This window comes from Somniosus microcephalus, chromosome 24, assembly GCF_052327205.1.
Source record: "Somniosus microcephalus isolate GS21.2 chromosome 24, FLI_Smic_1.0, whole genome shotgun sequence".
NCBI lineage: Eukaryota > Metazoa > Chordata > Chondrichthyes > Squaliformes > Somniosidae > Somniosus > Somniosus microcephalus.
Window position 1 is genome coordinate 27,696,377 of NC_141010.1, and position 19,922 is coordinate 27,716,298.

At 44.2% G+C, this 19,922-nt stretch overlaps 1 protein-coding gene across 9 annotated transcripts in view; it reads left to right on the forward strand.

The window, feature by feature from the left end:
- Positions 1 to 19,922, forward strand: part of LOC147101147 (acyl-CoA-binding domain-containing protein 4-like) — a 274,772-nt gene that overhangs the window by 154,070 nt on the left and 100,780 nt on the right. The window contains exon 16 of one of the 9 annotated variants that reach the window (XM_085966358.1): positions 11,687 to 11,936. The exons of the other annotated variants lie outside the window; for them this stretch is intronic. The gene's annotated coding sequence lies outside the window, so the exon portion shown is untranslated. Of the gene's footprint in view, positions 1 to 11,686; positions 11,937 to 19,922 lie in introns of those variants that run through there. 9 annotated transcript variants of the gene reach the window in all.

Below are 19,922 nucleotides of genomic sequence, written 5' to 3' on the forward strand. Positions count from 1 at the left end.
AAAACCAGCCATGGATGACTAAAGAGGTGAGGGACAGCATAAAACTAAGAGAAAAAGCAGACAAAAATGCAAAAAATTGCACAGATCCTGGCGAATGGCAAAGATACAAAGGACAGCAAAGGGTCACAAAACAGACAGTAAGAGCAACAAAAGGAGTATGAAAAGAAACTTGCAATCAAAATCAACACAAAGAATTTTTACAATTATATTAGGAAAAAAAGGGTAGTCAGGAGCAATGTTTGACCCTTAAAAACTGAAAGCGGTAATAATGTCAATGATAATAAGGAAATGGCGGGCATGTTGAATAATTACTTTGTGTCAGTATTTACAGTAGAGGAAGAGGATAGCATGCCAGAAATCCCAAGGAAACTAATATTGAATCAGGGACAGGGACTCAACAAAATTAATGTAAGTAAAATAACAGTAATGAAGAAACTAATGGCACTAAAGAGTGACAAATCCCCAGGACCAGATGGTTTCCATCCCAAGGTTTTAAAGGAAGTAGGCGAGCACATTGCCGATGCCCCAACTATAATTTTCCAAAGTTCTACCGATTCAGGAACCGTTCCTTTAGGTAGGAAAATTGCGCAAGTCACTCCGCTATTTAAGAATGGTGAGAGAGGGAAACCAGGGAATTATAGACAAGTTAGCCTAACATCTGTTATTGGGAAATTGCTAGAGTCTATAATTAAGGATAGGGTGACTGAACACCTCGCAAATTTTCAGTTGATCAGAGAGAGCCAGCGTGGATTTGTGAAAGGTAGGTTATGCCTGACAAACCTGATTGAATATTTTGAGGAGATGATGAAAATAGTGGACAGCGGAATGTCTATGGATATTATTTATATGGACTTCCAGAAGGCATTTGATAAAGTCCCACATAAGAGACTGTTAACTAAGGTAGAAGCCCACGGAATTGAGGGCAAATTATTGACCTGGTTATGAAATTGGTTGAGCAGCAGGAGACAGAGCAAGGAAAATGGGTAGGTACTCAAATTGGCGGGATGTGACTAGTGGTGTCCCGCAGGGATCTGTGTTGGGGCCTCAACTATTCACCGTATTTATTAATGACTTAGATGATGGCATAGAAAGTCATATAACCACATATGCCGATGACACAAAGATAGGCGGCATTGTAGGCAGTGTAGATGAAAGCATAAAATTACAAAGGGATATCGACAGATTAAGTGAATGGGCAAAACTGTGGCAAATGGATTTCAAAGTAGGCAAATGTGAGGTCATCCACTTTGGACCTGAAAAGGATAGAACAGGGTACTTTGTAAATGGTGAAAAGCTAAAAACAGTGGCAGTCCAAAGAGACTTGGGGGTCCAGGTACATAGATCATTAAAATGTCATCTATAGGTACAGAAAATAATCAAAAAGGCTAATGGAATGCTGGCCTTTATATCTAGAGGACTAGAATACAAGGGGGTAGAAGTTATGCTGCAGCTGTACAAAACCCTGGTTAGACCACACCTGGAGCACTGTGAGCAGTTCTGGGCACCACACCTTAGGAAGGATATATTGGCCTTGGAGGGAGTGCAGCGTAGGTTTACCAGAATGATACCCAGACTTCAAGGGTTAAATTACAAGGAGAGATTACACAAATTAGGGTTGTATTCCCTAGAATTTAGAAGGTTAAGGGGTGATCTGATCAAAGTTTTCAGGATATTAAGGGGAACAGATAAGGTAGATAGAGAGAAACTATTTCCACTGGTTGGGGATTCTAGAAAATAGTCTAAAAATTAGAGCCAGACCTCGCAGGAGTGAAATTAGGAAACACTTCTACACACAAAGGGTGGTAGAAGTTTGGAACTCTCTTCCACAAATGACAATTGATGCTAGCTCAATTGTTAATTTTAAATCTGAGATTGATAGCTTTTTGTTAACCAAAGGTATTAAGAGATATGAGCCATAGGTGGGTATATGGAGTTAGCTCGCAGATCAGCCATGATTTCACTGAATGGCAGAATAGACTCGAGGGGCTCAATGGCCTACTCCTGTTCCTATGTTCCCATGACCAATCAATAGATAACGACACAGCAATGGTGTTCAGGAAGGGACTATGCTTTGTGCTAAATAAGAGACTTTTTAAAATAATATAATTCTAGTCGAATCAGTTTTGTGGGCCTCAGTTTGTAGGGTGACTAGGAGAAGAGTATGTTACCTGTATTGGATGGAGAGTGGTGTTCTTCAAATCTGAACAAAGGAGTACAGTATTTAAAACTCCATCTCTCCTCATCTCCTAAAAGCCCCGACTCTTGCTGAGGTGCAGTTCCATGGCTGTGGCTATCCACTGTGACCTAACCCAAGTGTCCACTCTCCATGTGAGTGCAGACAATAAGTGATAAAAGGATATTCAACTACGGGAGCTCAATTCTGTTATCACCAACATCCGCACACTTTGCAGCAGGAGACACTGGTTAGCAATCAGGAAAGAGAACCCAGGCTGATCTTGCACCCTTTCCTGACCCAGGTTTATTGTAGCTCCCCAGCTGAAATCAGCAAATTCAGCACAGACTGGAGTTGAATTTAGATGCGTCTGGTCTCTATAGCTTTGCACTTCAGTGGAAGTGCTACTACCAGCTAGACTACCAGAGTATTAGCATTTAGAATTTAGGCAAAATTCTAGAATACTTTTGCTGGCTCAATTAATAGAGTTTTGACCTCTGAGGCAGAAGGCTGTAGGTTCAATCCCCACTTAAGGACTTGGACATGTACTATAGAGTGTTATTTTACTGCAATACTGAGAGAGTGCCACATTGCCATGGTGTCATCTTTTGGATGAGATATTAAAAAAGAAAGTCTTGCATTTATATAGCGCCTTTCACGACCTCAGGACATCCCAAAGCGCTTTATAGTCAATGAAGTACTTTTGAAATGTAGTCAGAAACATAGCAGCCAGTATGCACACAGCATGCTCCCACAAGCAGCAAGGTGATTTTGGTTGAGGGATAAACATTGGCAGGACACTGTGGAGAACTCCCCTGCTCTTCTTTGAATAGTGCCATGGGATCTTTTATGGCCAGCCGATTGGGCATACGGGGCCTCGGTTTAACGTCTCATCTGAAAGATGGCACCTCAGACAGTGCAGCACTCCCTCAGTACTGCACTGGAGCGTCAGTCTAGATTATATGCTCAAGTCTCTGGAGTGTTAAACTAAGGTCCCTACATAACAGTGACTGTACTTCAAAGTACTTCATTGCATGTGAAGTTCTTTCGAACATTTCTGAGAGACATGATAGGTACTATATAAATTCTAGTTAGTTCTTTCTTGCTGCTGGATAACACATTAACCAATTAAATGGATTTGCTTCGTGATACCTTATTGTGTTGGTCATGTATCTAAAACTGCTAAATCACTGATCAACCAATGAATAAAATTGTGTGGTTAATGATTAATAATTTAGCACAGGCAACAGAGCAGAGGCAGCGGACCTGAGCGGGACCGGAGCTGGGAGCGAGAGCAAGATAAAGAGCGTGGCAGAGGAGGCTTCAGCGCAGAGGCAGCAGACCTGAGCGGGACCGGAGCTGGGAGAGAGAGCAAGATAAAGAGTACGGCAGAGGAGGCTTCAGAGCAGAGGCAGCAGACCGGAGCTGGGAGAGAGAGCAAGATAAAGAGCACGTCAGGGGAGGCCCGAGAGCAGAGGCGAGTGGGCCTGAGCGGGACTGGAGCTGGGAGCAACTCAGCACAGGCAGAATTTGAAAGAGTGACATCAGAGTAAAAAACTTAGTGACATGGGCACAAGGCAAGGATCTGATTGGTGAATAGCTGGTGAGTTTTTTTAAGTTCTAAGTTTATTTCTGCTAAGTTAGTTAATAGTCTATTAAATAGAGGCATGGCAGAGCACCTTAGTCCCGTGGAATGAACATCTTGTACCATGTGGGAAATCCAGGATGCTCCCAGTGTCCTGGACAACCACATGTGCAGGAAGCGTCGTCAACTGGAGGAGCTTGAGCAGCAGCTGGCGTCACTGTGGTGCATCCACAAGACTGAGAGCTACGTGAATAGCACGTTTCAGGAGGTGGTCACCCCACAGCTTAAAAGGGTGCAGGCAGAGAGGAAATGGGTGACTGTCAGAAAGAAAAGGAGGGCCAGGCAGGGCGTGCAGGAGTACCCTGAGTGCATCTCACTCTCCAACCGGTATTACTGATGAGGATGATGGTTCCTCTGGGGAGTACAGCCAGAGCCAAGTCCATGGCACCATGGGTGGCTCAGCTGTACAGGGGGGGGAGGAGGGAGATCTGGAAAGTATTAGCGATAGGAGATTCAATAGTTGGGGGGAAGAGACAGGCGTTTCTGCAGCCGCAGACATGATTCCAGGATGGTATGTTGCTTCCCTGGTTCCAGGGTCATGGATGTCACTGAGCGGCTGCAGAACACTCTGAAGGGAGCGGGTGAACAGCCAGAGGTCATGGTCCATATCAGTATCAACGATATAGGTAGAAAGAGGGATGAGCAGGCACATTTTAGGGAGCTAAGAAAGAGATCAAAAAGCAGGAGCCCTAGTAAAATTGAAGTCAATGGGAATCGGGGAAAACACTTCACTGGCTGGAGTCATACCTAGAATAAAGGAAGATGGTTGTAGTTGTTGGAGGTCAATCATCTCAGCCTCAGAACATCGCTGCAGGAGTTCCTCAGGGCAGTGTCCTGGGCCCAACCATCTTCAGCTGCTTCATCAATGACTTTCCCTCCATCATAAAATCAGAAGTGGGGATGTTCGCTGATGATTGCTCAGTGTTCAGTTCCATTCGCAACTCCTCAGATAATGAAGCAGTCCATGCCCAAATGCAGCAAGACCTGGATAACATTCAGGCTTGGGCTGACAAGTGGCAAGTAACATTTGCACTACACAAGTGCCAGGCAATGATCATCTCCAACAAGTGAGAGTCTAAACACCGCCCCTTGACATTCAACGGCATTACCATCACCGAATCCCCCACCATCAACATCCTGGGGGTCACCATTGACCAGAAACTTAACTGGACTAGCCACATAGGTACTGTGGCGACAAGAGCAGGTCAGAGGCTGGTTATTCTGCGGTGAGTGTCTCACCTCCCGACTCCCCAAAGCCTTTCCACCATCTACAAGGCACAAGTCAGGTGTGTGATGGAATACTCTCCACTTGCCTGGATGAGTGCAGCTCCAACAACACTCAAGAAGCTCGACACCATCCAGGACAAAGCAGCCCGCTTGATTGGCACCACGTCCATCACCTTAAACATTCACTCCCTCCACCACCGGCGTACCGTGGCTGCAGTGTGTACCATCTACAAGATGCACTGCAGCAACTCGCCAAGGCTTCTTCGACAGCACTTCCCAAACCCACGACCTCTTCCACCTAGAAGGACAAGGGCAGCAGTCGCATGGGAACTCCATCACCTGCATGTTCCCCTCCAAGTTACACACCATCCTGACTTGGAAATATACGCCGTTCCTTCATCGTCGCTGGGTCAAAATCCTGGAACTCCCTCCCTAACAGCACTGTGGGAGTACCTTCACCACAAGGAATGCAGCGGTTCAAGAAAGCGGCTCACCACCACCTTCTCAAGGGCAATTAGGGATGGGCAATAAATGCTGGCCTTGCTAGCGATGCCCACATTTTAGGAATGAGTAAAAAAAAAAAGAACACGAAGTTCAGAGGGGAAGTAAAAAGGAATTAAAAGCATAGATACTTAGAAGGATACAAAGGACCCTCCCTGTGTGTTGAAAGTTGTTGTTGTCATGGCATCACAGTGATAGGGAGTGTGAGGGCCGCATGGTAGAATAGTTAAGTGAATGTGACCTTAGAGAGAGAGGGAATGGGTAAGGGTGCATGCATGTACGTGTCAAGTGGGATGTGGAGGAAGAGGTTGGCAAAGCAGAGTGCTAGTGAGGAGAGGCGATGGGGATCAGATTGAGGGTGATGGGAAAGTCATACTCACTTTTCCTGTGCGGAGAAGATCATGAAATCTCTTCCTGCATTGTAGCCAGGTTCTGCGGCGCAGCAAAATGGTCCTTGGGGAAATTGATGTAATTGTGCGTGATGGTAAAGAGGGCATCGGTTATCTGCGTGATGCAAGTGTGTGCGGCCACCTGGAAGATGCCGCTGATGTCTGCTGTTAATCCCTGGAAGGAGCCTGAAGCAAAAATGTTGAGTGCGGTGGTGACTTTGACGGCCACTGGTAAGGGGTGTCCACCCGCTCCTCTGGGCTCCAGGTCTTGCTGCAGCATTGCGCAGATGTCACCCACTACCTCTCGCAAAAGTCTGAGCCTCCTTTGGCACTGCTGCTCAGTTATGTTGAGGTAGCTGATCCTCTGTCTGTAGACCCTGTTTGGGGGTATCTCCTGCGCCAAAGTGCTTCCATGCTGTGATGAAATATATGCCTTCATCAGCCCATGTGTTTGACCTGCTTTGTATTGTGTGAACCGCCCCCTTTTGTTCCTATTGTGTGTATTGGCTACGCCCCTGTCTTTTGCCATATAAAGGTCTCAAGAACTGTATGAGTCATTTCTACCAGACGAACCCGATGTGGGAAGACCTGCAATGCTGCAATGTTCTTAGTGATTAAAAGCCTTCAGTTGAATCCTTTAAACTCCTTGTCTTTGAGTTATTGGTGACATATCACATGCACTGGCGCCTTCTGGCCTGTGCAGTTTCAGGTGAGTGAGCAGCAGCTTGGAGCTCCTGCTGTTGCTCCTGCAGTTGATGCTGCTGTTGTTCAGGTTTATGCTGCTGCCGTGGCTGGTTTTCGTCTGAATTTGATGTCCAGGAGGAAAGGAAATAAATGGTTCCCATTCTTCAGGTCTATACCTCAGTTAAGGAAGCGCTCATTTAAGGTGCGGAGAGGGGTTTCCCAGGAGGTCACACTGGAGATGGGTGTCAGGCTCTAAACTTCCACAACAATGAGTAGGCCTGCTAAAAGTTCCCCCCAGACCTGAGACAACAAAGTTCTGCCACCTGCAAATGAAGACTGCTGAAATCTCCTTTTTAATGGTGGAGCTGCAGCTGTTAGTAAGCAATCCACTTATGATGCCGCCAGGATTCACTGGCATGTTCCAGAGGAGACGTGCAGCTCGTGGGAAAAGCGTTACAATCAGAAAGGCCTCTCAAAGTGGGATTATAGAGGCAATTAAGTGGTTAAGGGCCTTAAGGGCCTATACCGCCTCTTGGAGGCGGGATGGAAAGCGGGTCAGAAAACACACATTTGGGAAAATTGCATGGAGGCGGATCAGGCCCGCCCGCCATTTTTTGCGATTTTTACCACCTTAGACGCCTCCAATCCCGCCTCCTCGGGCCTGGCAAAATCGAGCCCATAGAGTACAAAAGCAAGGATGTTATGGTGAACCTTTGTAAAACACTGGTTTGGCCACAACTGGAGTATTGTCAAATTCTGGGCACCGTACTGTAGGAAGGATGTGTAGGCTTTAGAGAGGGTGCAGAAAAAATTTCCAAGAATGGTTCCAGGGATGAGGGACTTCAGTTATGTGGATAGACTGGAGAAACTGGGGTTGTTCTCCTTAGAGCAGAGGAGATTTGATAGACGTGCTCAAAATCATGAGGAGTCTAGAAAGAGTAGGTAGAGAGAAACTGTTCCCATTGGCGGAAGGGTCAAGAACCAGAGGACACAGATGGAAGGTGATTGGCAGAAGGTCCAAAGGTGACTTGAGGAAAAACTTTTTTATACAGCAAGTGGTTATGATCTGGAATGTACTGCCTGAAACAGGGTGGTGGAGGTAGATTCAATCATGGCTTTCAAAAGGGAATTGGATAAGTACCTGAAGGAAAAGAAAATTGCAGGGCTACGAAGAAAGGGTGGGGGATTGGGACTAGCTGAAGTGCTCTTGCAGAGAGCCGGCACGGGCTCGACGTTGTCGAATGGCCTACTGTGCTGTAATGATTCTATGAACTACTAGAGAGTTTACTTACTCATCCCTGCTGCACTGATCATAAAGTTAAAATCTTCCTGAACTGGTATATGTCGGCTATACAGTCCTTGAACCCAGTTTTTGTGTTCACTGTTAGCTATCGCAGGGTTCATGCAAAAATTTACTCTGCTGGCTGTTACGATGAAAAGTGCCACTGTGTGTGTTTATTTTTAACGACACGTTTTGCACACATGCCTCGACACTGCAATATTTGGTTTCGATGGGCAAAAATGGGCCTACTTTATTCTCTCCCTCCAGACAGACACAGATACAATGCTTAATATAGTTGACACTATTAGCCGTATTGATTTTCCTACTAATAATGAATATGGGTGAAATCACTATTGATGTTTCCTTCGAACTAGCAATAAAGATATAATTGGTCATATCTTTGTCTAGCAGCCAATTATTTTTTGGCAATCTTAAATCATAGTCATCTTTCACTTACTGTGGCTCTTATCACTTGTCAGCACAATACACTGGCTATTGGTGCCTGTGCAAGGATCCAAAATACAGGAAACTCTTTTATCCGGCACCGATGGGACCAGCGTGGTGCCGGTTTATCAAAAAGTCTGGATTACAGAGAGTTATAGTTAAAAGGTACGAGAGCTCCGTACACAGCAACAAATCCAGGCTTCCCTGTTGCTTAGCAACAGCTGCAGGAACCCCGGCCACAGACCAAGCGTCCCTGTTGCTTAGCAACAAGTGCAGGAACCCCGATTACACAGCCACAGATCCAGGAACGGCCGCTAATATGAAGAAAAAGTTAACTGAACCTACTTCTGTATTTTGCCGGTTAACCGAGATTTCTGGTTGTTTGGGTGCTGGTAAATCAAGAGTTTCCTGTAGGGAAAAAAAAACTACTAGTGAATTTCACTATATGCATTTTTTTTAAGACTTTGGGCCGAATTTTAATCCCCCGCCCCCACAATGGGTGGGAGAGGGTCGGGGTGGAGGTTAAATTGATAAATTTGTGAAACCCGACCCCAACCCGAACAGACACGCCTACTTCCGGTATAACCACCGCGGGTATGAAGGCGGCTGAGTAACTCGCTCTAGAGAGGTGGGTCAGTGATTATATGTTAATGAGCTCCGTTCCTCAGGTTTTGGGAGCCTTTGAATTTAACGGCTGCGGGCTGGGTTTCCCAGCGCTCGGGAAATTCGGTGGCTAAAGGGAGGTGGGAGTTGACAGATCCAGCAAGTAAATTCTTTTTGGAGCAGTGCTTGTGGGCCAGGAGGAGCTGGAGTGCTTCCCCCAGCCCCTCAAGTGAATTTTCTGCTGCAATCTGCTGAACCCCTCCCCCCCACCCCGCCTTCCCCGCTATCTGTCGACCCCCCCCCACAATATGCCCCAATCTTTCCACCCCTCCCTCCTCGCTACCGCGCTATGAAACCCCACCCCACCCTGCCCCAGTCTTTCCCTCCCTCCTCGCCGCGCTATGAAACCCCGCCCCACCCCAGTCTTTCCCTCCCTCCTCGCTGCCGCACTATGAAACCCCACCCCCCCTCACCCCAATCTTTCCCTCCCTCCCTGCTGCCGCGCTATGAAACCCCACCCTGTCCCAATCTTTCCCTCCCTCCTCGCTGCCGCGCTGTGAAACCCCACCCCACCCCAATCTTTCCCTCCCTCCCTGCTGCCGCGCTATGAAACCCCACCCCGCCCCAATCATTCCCTCCCTCCTCGCTGCCGCGCTATGAAACCCCACCCCACCCCGCCCCAATCTTTCCCTCCCTCCTCACTGCTGTGCTCAGAGCCCCCCGCACCCACCATGCCCCAATTGTTCCCAATTGCCAGGGCCCATCGCAGGCTGCAGCTTTCCATCGCTGGTTTTTCCATTCAGCCAGCCTCTCAATATGGCCAGCAGTGGGGTAGGAAATGGAGTTTTTAAAAAATGCTAAAGCGGTCCTGCCATTAAATTCAGCTGGACCTCCGCTTTCCCGGCATTTCCAGGTTTCCCTGCATCAAACACATGGCCCCGCTCCCTCCCCACCTCCCCGTAAATATCGGGCCCATTGTTACCATAACGTCGACAGATCACCGGCAAAAACCCTATTTATTATGCAGCCTAACTGGGGTTTCCGCCGATGATCCGCCAAAGTTTCAGCAGCCAGTCGAGAGAACCCCTGAGGACACTCACAGCGTGTTAACCACTGTTAATAGGCCAGCTTGATGGCATGGTGAGTTATGCACACAATGTTCCCTGTGATACACTGCAAGAATTTTAGGGACAAGAAAAGACGATTTGGTCCAAGCAAGCCTGTCTTTTTTTTTCACACATCAACCCACCTAGGCACTTTCTCACATATCCTTAATCCCATCTCTCTCCAAATCTCTTGAATCCATTTATACTTTCTGCTTCAATTACCATTCTGATGATTTATTCTACTACACTTTTGCTCTTTAGGTTATATTGCCACCTTTATTTCCTTCTTGCTCGTAAGTTATAGTTAATATTTGCAACCATCACCATTGTGAACAATTTGTCTGAATCAATTTTGTCAATTCATTTCATAATTAGAAAAACTTCAACTAGATCACAATTTTCCAAAGAAAACAAGCTCAATTTTCTGATTCTTTCCTCCTAACTTAAATTCCTGGTAACCAGAATTATCTTTGTTTCTTATCTGTTTATCCTTTAACGTAACATAAGAAATAGGAGCAGGAATAGGCCACTTGGCCCCTCGAGCCTTCTCCGCCATTCAATAAGATCATGGCTGATCTTGGGCTCAAAGCCACTTCCCTGCCCGCTCCCCATAACCCTTCACTCCCTTATCTTGCAAAAATCTGTCTATCTCCACCTTTAAATGTATTTAATCACCCAGCCTCCACGGCTCTCTGGGGCAGAGAATTCCACAGATTTACGACCCTCTGAGAGAAGAAATTCCTCATCTCAGTTCTAAAAGGGCGACCCTTTATTCTGAAACTATGCCCCCGAGTTCCAGATTTCCCCACGAGGAGAAACATCCTCTCTGCATCTACCTTGTCGAGCCCCCTCAGTATCTTATATGTTTCAATAAGATCACCTCTCATTCTTTTAAACTCCAATGAGTATAGGCCCAACCTGCTCAACCTTTCTTCATAAGTCAACCCCTTCACCTCAGGAATCAACCGAGTGAATTGTCTCTGAACTGCCTCCAATGGTTTCAAGGGCAATAATATTATTCCTATGATTAGGTGCCCAGAACTGCACACAGTAAAGCAGATAAAGTGTGATATAGAAAGTTGAGTGTTGCACCAGTTGTGACAGAGAGGTGTGATGGACAAGAAACGCATACTAGGCTTACCACTGTTATACTTTAGTAACTTGAGGATCTCCCATGGTGTCACTCACTATGTCAGAGCATATGCTCTCTCTATTAGCTGTCTTCCATCTTTGTGTTGCTTGCTCTTTTCTCTTTTATATCTCTCCATTTTCTGCTTATCTCTCTTTTTATCCTTTTGATTCGGGTGGGAGGTGCTGTGATGTAACAGGGAAGGCAGCCACCATCACCTGCAGGTCACATTTTCTGGTGGCGGGTGTGGGGGAAATGCGGCATGCAACCCTCGCTGGCCACCTTCCCATCCCATGACCCTTTACCTCCTTACTCTTGATCCCGCCTATCCTCTTGCTCCCATTACATCTCCCACTCCTCCCACTATTTTGTCCCCACTACCTCTTCCCCATCCCCCACACAGATCCCTCACTCGCATCACCGCCTCTACATTTTTATATTTTGCATTGTATTCTAAATGCTTTCGCCAACTGAATTTCCTTTGTTTCTATTTATTATCTCAGATTTCAAAAAAATTAATAATGGAAGGACTATATCATTATTCAAGTTTGGAGGGAAGTTCTGAATAAAAGTCTGGATTGCAGACGTGTACATTTAGGCAGAGCATTTTGGTAACACTGAATACTGTTGCAGAGACACTTGGTAAAGAAGAAAAGATGTAAATTAGTTGAATCTTTTCTTGTACATCTTTTGTTTGGCCTTTGCTGTAAAAATCCACAAAAACAACAATAAAGTTTAAAAGTTTCTCCCTGACATTATATGCAGAGATTTATTTGTCTAAAAGTGTTATGATTGATTTCTCCACGTGCAATGATAAGGGAAATACTATATACAGTATTTCTAAGAAACAATCAAAAATCACTTACTTCACTATCTCCTTGTAAGAGATTTCTTATAAACTTCTTTCCAATTTCTTTTAAAGGAGATATGTAACTGTCCCCTGCTTCTACATGCCAGCACAGCCCTTCTAGCAGCATAATGCCTTATCCACTCTGAGCAATACCACCAGAGATCTGCGAGGATATAGAACAGTTTTGAGATATATCATGTCACACATTAAATTTTCTGTGCCACACTTTAAAATACAATTTTAAAAGAAAGAGAAACTAAAGCCAGTCATTTCCATTCTACCAAAAAACATTTGTAGCAACAGAACATACCTTCTAATAGACCTCAGGACTCAGGATATCCCTGCATCTTCTAATTAACCTCAAGACATTACAACAATAAAATCTTTGTCCTTAAAGATAAGGCAAGATTACGTACAGCTGTTTTTAACAGCACAATACTGCATTGTCCGTTGTATGGTATTCTTAGGCAGGCAGTCCCTCGGAACCGAGGATGACTTGCTTCCACATTAAAAATGAGTTTGCAGGTGACTGATGAGTCCAATGCGGGACCTACAGTCTCTGTCACAGGTGGGGCAGACAGTGGTTGAAGGGGTGGGTGGGTGGGGTGCTTGGGTTGATGTGCGCTCCTTGCGCTGCCTGCGCTTGGCTTCCGCTTGCTCCCGGCGAAGAGACTCGAGGTGTTCGGCGCCTTCCCGGATGCTTCTCCACTTTGTGCGGTCTTGGGCCAGGGATTCCCAGGTGTCGGTGGGGATGTTACACTTTTTCAAGGAGGCTTTGAGGGTGTCCTTGAGGGTGTATGGTATTATGCTTCTGCTTATAGAACAACTTTTCATTCATCTTACTGTGAATAATGTTACAGGAGATCTGTAAATATACATTTAAAAAAATCTCAAGACTAACCCATTTCCCATCTAGGACTATCCCATTTTCTGTTTCTATCTAGTGACATAATTTACCTCTAAACCTACTCCTTACTTTAGCTATTATTTGCTAATGTGGACATTTGTCAAAAGCTCTCTGAAAATCCCAACTATATATCAACAGCATTTCTCCCTGTTCATCGTGCAAATGATTTCTTCAAAAATAACCTCCAGCAGGTTGACTCCACATGACCTCCCTTCCCTGAATCCACGTTGACTGCATTCGGACTCTGACATTTTTCTAAGTTGTTAGATTTTGGAGATTCCATCATTGTTTAAAAATAATCATAAGACATATCAGGAAACTGTACATCAGTAAAATTTAATATCTGTTGCAGGGAAAATCTTTGAAATGAATCTGAACAAAAAGTAAAATCTCAGTTAAGAGTCTCACCAATATCAGTCTCTCATTTCCTTTAAGACTTGAGTGTAAGTTGTCTACACCAGGTAGTTTTTCTCTTTTAAAATAACAAACTAACTATGTTATTTGCAAACTGTTGGAACAATTATCAAAAGCTACCCAATGACAGACTGTCACTATTTAAAATACATTTGTAGCTTGCCTGTTGGCCCAATAGTTAAAGTATTGCCCAGTGTAGTAGTAGGCCAGGTTTGGCAAATCTTTCAAAGTTCATGAATCAGAAAAAGAAATTACATACTGGCAAAGAGCCACCGACTTTAAATCTAATGAATATACTAGTACTGTATGCTCATTACTTTTGTTGTAGTCTATTCCGCTTAATTCAAAGTAGCTTAATTTATATTATCTGATAATTCAATTCTTAGCACTAAATTGCCACTTTGTTTAAATCAAATGATTAGATACATCAAATTTTTTAGTGCAAAAATGACTGAATTATAAGTGGTACTTTGTATATTTTACAATATTTATAAAATCTTCAAAGCATTAATTTTTGTAGTAATCTATTTTAATTATATTTTGAGATTTATAAAATCACCAAGAAGTTATTTTCACTTTCATAGTGATCTGTGTTTCATCTGTGTGCCTGAAAATCCAGAACAATTTATTACCAACCTAAAACCATTGTTTTGTTTCACATGATTAATCTGTTAACTACAGCTTTTGAATCAGGATTGAGTAAAATGAGTGCCAGGCATCAAACTCCAATTGTAATGCACTGTGTGAAGCACCTTGACACATTTTGATGTGATAAAGCACTATATAAAAGCAAGTATTATTTATATATGTCCATTTAATATGAAAGTCAATTAACATTTCTTACCTGAAGACTGACTTGACATTGCATAATCATTCTAGTGAATGCTGCCATTGAATAGCCACTTAACAATGTTTTAAGATTTGTAATCGCACCAACACTAGACGAATACCAATTTTAGTAATAACTAAAATGTGTGGGTATGAGTGTATATATTTTTCATTTTTGCCTTTTAACCAGACATTGGGTTGCACATCTCCTGAGGCTTTTGCTGCCTCCAGGATGAGCCACTCCTGAACGCACTGCTCCCAATATTGTTGCAGCAGATAGTGCAGGCCCAGTTCTTGATCAAACCCAACCAGGAAAAACCATGACCCCTAGCAACCATCCAACAAAATACCCTGCTGAGGCAGAATGCCAGCACACTCTGGTCTACTGCCTCACATCACATTTGCACCTCAGAAAAATTATATAATTTAAATTCAAGACAAACTATATAAAGCTAACCAATAAATAAATAGCACTCTACCTCTGGCCACCATTGTTTTTGATGCCTCTATTTTATGTAGCGACCTTCAAAGAGTTGCACTTCAGCTACAGAAGAGCACCGTGCAGCTCACGAAATACTGGTTGTCCACCCCTGTTGTAGGCCATATATGTCAGAAGTTCCCAGTTTCAATATCCAGTGTGGCCACTGCTGGATTGTTTATTTGTGTGGTTGTCAAAAGAGGATATGATTGGGCTTGGCTGTGGTGAACCCCACAATCAAATAGCCTGCTGACCCTGATGTCTAGACTGAAACATGAAGAATGGCAACTTGATACCAGAAGGCTGGTGGTACCCGTGGAACAGAATCCCAACCTTGAGGCGGGGTGGGGGGTGGATAGAGGTTTTTTTTGGGGGGGGGGGGAGCAGAAATTGGGGGGGAAATTTTTTTAAATAGATTAGTGATTTAAACCGAATTCAGAGATCAGGGGCTGGATTTTCATTCAGAAGTCGGGTTGGAGGCGGGACTACAACTTTCGGGGTTGTAGTCCCGCCTCCATCGAGATGCAGCCAATCATGCGATTTTAACTTGATTGACCTTGTTGAGCTCGCCCAGCGGGCTCAGCAGGCCAATTAAGGGCCACCCGGCAACAGGTGACGTCACAGACTGAAATTTCATCTGTCAAGACGTTTTGACAGATGAAATATCAGCATTTCACAGCTGTTTGAAGCTGTCAAACACTGACAGTCTTACTTTTAACATGAGTCCTTCTCCACAGACTCAATTAGAAATCTCTCCTGCACAGAAAGCTGCAGGCTGTCACTTTTGACAGATCGCAGCCATTCTGCTTTCTGTGCCGGTGAGATGAGGGACTCCCCGAACCTAAAGGAAGGCTGAAAAGGTAAGAAAATGTATGTAAAACTTATTTAATCACTTTAGACACACCAAACACACTTACCTTTGCACTCATGCACACATCACTCACCTGAACACCGACATCTCGACCCCTTCAACCCGACGGCCCCAACTTGGCGTGGTTTGGAGCCGTCGGGAATCCCACAGTTCAAGCTTAAAAATAGGGATTAGGCTAAAAACTGCCTGTTAACTACCTGTTAACAGGCAGTTAATTGGCACTAATCCCTTCCCGCCTCGGGGAGGCGGGTCCCAGTGCGGGGCGGGTACCCGCCTCCTTTGAAATTGGCATGAAGGCGAGTTGGGGGCGGGATGGGGTCGCGACCCCTGATTTTGGGATTTTAACCCCCCGCATGCCTCCAAACCCGACTCCACGGCACTCTAAAAATCGAGCCCCAGGAGTCCAAAGAAATTACTTGGCACACAAAAATGTTATAGCTGCAAAGTTCAATGGATAAACTTGCGAACACTGAAACAGTCACTAACCTTTTAAGGAAGCAAAGATGCAAACCATCCTGCTTCTCGATGTAGATACTTCACCTGATTTTCAACAAAGGGAACAGACTAGAAATGTTTATCTAATTTAATGATTGTGTTTTATTAGCCAATAAAATTAAATTGGTAACTAGCAAATCTTTGGAGGCCCTGGTGCTCAGTTTTAATTAAGGTTCGATGTATGGATTTGATGGTTTAAAATGTCAAAGTGCAATTGAATGTAAATGAATATGTAATTCATTTGATAAGAAATATTTACCAGAATCGGGAAAATAGATGGATCAAGATTTCTAGTGTTGGGCCACACTACATTAGCTATGTCGCAAACATTTTAAATGTGTTTTTTGAACTTTTATCTTGACTTTTTATTAAAACTAAGATTAAAAATTCTAGCTCCAGACACTCTGAATAGCGTGATTGCATCATTACATCATTGTCTACTTTAGTGTATAATCATGATAAACATGACACAACATTTTGAACAAAAACATGTATTATATGCAGATATGATTAAACCTTAGCAGTGGGCTGTCTCCAGGTGAAACTTGTCAACATAGTGACTGCAGTTACTGTGCTGAACTCGAAACGGAGAAAACTTGGGCGGCATTTTATGTTTGTAGTTTAATGCTGGGCTTGCATCAAGAATTCTGTCTAATAGTGAATGGGAAGTGGTTCAAAATGTTGGACTTCTACCTATGAATCCAAAAACGGTTTTGCAGCAAGTCTGAGCAGATCCGCCATGAGTAAGATCCAAATCTGCTCGGGGATTCCCCATTAGATTTCTAGTCAGAACGCCTTAACCACTCGGCCATCGCAGCTCAAGTATCCGTTTCTCTGGAGCTGGCTGCCGTAGAAACAATTCTACCCACCTTGTACAAAGGTAGCGGGCCTGCATCTAACATGGAAACATTAACTGCAGTTCAGCAGTCATTTCATTATTAACAGCTCTGCAGCAGAGATGCCAATATTGAATTTTCAAAAATTGGAATTTCATGACTTTGGTTAGGGAGAATGGAGGGGAGTGTTCCCCTTTGAAGTGTCTTGTGTCAGTAGCCTGAGGCACTTGGATTCAGAGTGCCAGCCGTGTATTAAAATGTATGAATAAAGGTTGATTGCATATGTGTAGGTTAAAAAAAAAATCACTGAAAGGGAGGGGTGGAATGTAGCGCAGAAAATGGGGAATTTCTCAATAATAGTATAAAAGGTGGTGAAAAGTTGTTGTTGCTCTGAAAATATGACAGTATTAACCTTTTTGTTGCATTTACTATCTTCTTGATCTCACTGGAGTGAACGGTGTTTGCACTCATCACTGAAGAGACATACAGAAATAAAAAAGGCAAATGATCCACACCTATGAATTATTGTCCAATGATGGGAAACAGCCATCTAGACTAAAATCTGCAGTTTCTAAAAATTTGAAAGATTATTTATAAACAAAATAGGATGGTGATAAATTCCAGTCATGTGCTCACTTCTGAGAGACTCTGTCAACGCAGGTTTGCTTGTAACACTGGGGGGGGGGGGGGGGGTTCTTGAAAGATTTACAACTCATAAAAGTTGACCCACTTTTAGTAGTTCAGTGTCTGTTCTGTAAGACCTATGTCAAAAAGGCTAGTTAACATGATTTTGAAATATTATGTGGGTGATAGTATTAATTCCTAACAATGCAACATGTTTTTCAGCTTTCAGATATTTTATGTTTGGTTGCACAGAATAAAACGTGCAAAGAATATTATTACACACTATGACCGCTTGAGTATGGACTTCAAGAACTGCTATTTCGGGGGCGATTTTGCCAGACCTGGGGAGGCGGGTTTGGAGGCGGGACTCCCGAGAAAATGGCAGAATCTGGGGGCGGGTACCCATCCCGCTCCCAACCCGCCTCCGTGCTATCTTCCCAGGAGGCGGGTAGTCGACCCGTGCCGGGTCCTGTCTTCTAGAGGCGGGAAGGGGATTACAGCCTCTTAACTGCCTGTTAACAGGTAGCTAAGAGGATTATCCCCATTTTACCCACACAAGTGCAGGCTTCCCGAAGGCTGCGAACCCCACCAGGGTCTGCGGGGGTTGGAGGGGTCCAAAAGTGCGCTGTGGAGGTGAGTGATGGATGCAAGTGTGGACAGGTAAATATGTGAGGTGAGTAAAAAGTGTTAGAAAAAGTTTACTTACCTTTGTTTCTTCCTGCAGGCTTCAATCGTTGGGGATTCGGAGGCTCCGGCATCTCAATGGCAGAGATGACAGAATGGCTGCTGCATTCTCCAATGCAACAGCCATCTGCTTTCTGCTCAGAAAATAGGTTTGGTGAGCCTTGAGTACAAGAACTCACCAAGCAACAGAGAATGTCAGTGTTTGACAGCTTCTCAAAGAATTTTTGACAGATGAAACATCATACACTGACGTTCTCTGTAACCGGCTTCCCCTTAATTGGCCTGCTAAGACCGCAGGGCAGGCTTAATGAGGTCAATCAAGGGAAAGTAACGTGGGTTGGCCACAAGTCAATGGAGGCGGGACTAAAACCCGACAAGCAGCAGTCCCGCCTCCAATGCGCCCCCATTGGCAAAATCAACCCCTTCATCTCAGTAAAACTATTACTAACAGGTATCCTCTTATCAAAGTTAGCAAGTGTGAGAAATTGCAGAGTATCACACCCAAAAATGTAAGGCTGTTGTATGAAGTTTATACAGTGATTTCACCAATACTGAAGAGCATTTGGACATCAACCTGCATAGGAACAAAAGTAGGTCATTCAGCCCATCCAGGCTGCTCCACCATTTTGTTAGCCATGGCCGCCCTAACTTTTTAATCCCAGTTTTCTGCCTTTTCTTCATGCATAAAATTTGTTGTAGCTGTCGATTCTGTCACCTGTGTCACTATCAGTAGGTCTTTCTGCCAGTTTTCTTTTTCCTAATTGGTTAAGCGTATTTTCTTTTTCTCATTTTGCCAAAACCTTTCTGCCCAATTTCAATTTTTCCCCCAAATCTATTCCACCAAAAAACAAGTTCTGCCCAATCACATTACAGCAAAAATATTTCCAAGATACACCTGGAATGATATGACCCATGCCATTGTACAGCACTGAAAATAACATTTATCGCAAACAGATAAATTCACTAAAGTAGGCTCCAATATTTTTTATTCGATAAACATCATAATGCTCCTGGACTCTGGCTACACCCTCCCTACCCCCACCTATCACCTCGCACTTCATGATCCCCCATCCAACCAGCTGACTCCCCTCTTTGGAGGTCTGATGTAAGAGTTTCGATGAAAACAAGCAAAGAAGTAACCAATGGTGGCTTTAACATTTCTGTAGCGCCTTTCACGACCTCAGGATGTCCCAAAGCACTTTACAGCCAATTACAGTAAGTACTTTGAAGTGTAGTCACTGTTGTAATGTAGGAATCGCGGCAGCCAATTTGAACACAGTAAGCTCCCACAAACAGCAATGTGGTAATGACCCAGATAATCTGTTTTAGTTATGTTGATTGAGGGATAACTATTGGCCAGGCCTCCCCTGCCCTCCTTCAAATAGTGCCATGGGATCCTTTATGTCCACCTGAGAGAGCAGACGGGTTTAATGGCTCATCCAAAAGACAGCACCTCTGACAGTGCAGCACTCCCTCAGCACTAGCAATGGGAGTGTCAGCCTAAATTTTTGTGCTCAAGTCTTGAGTGGGGTTTGAACACATGACATTCTGACTCAGAGGCAGGAATGCTACCCACTGAGCCATGGCTGACACTTCCTGCATATTACACACCAATAAGACCAAAGGACATTTAATTAGTGAAAGGTATAAAAGAAGGGGTGTTAGGAGAGGTGTCTCAGATTTCTATGAGGTTTGATCAGCCATGAACCCTTCGCGCTCTAGAACTGTCACGTGCAAATTCTCTCATGAGGG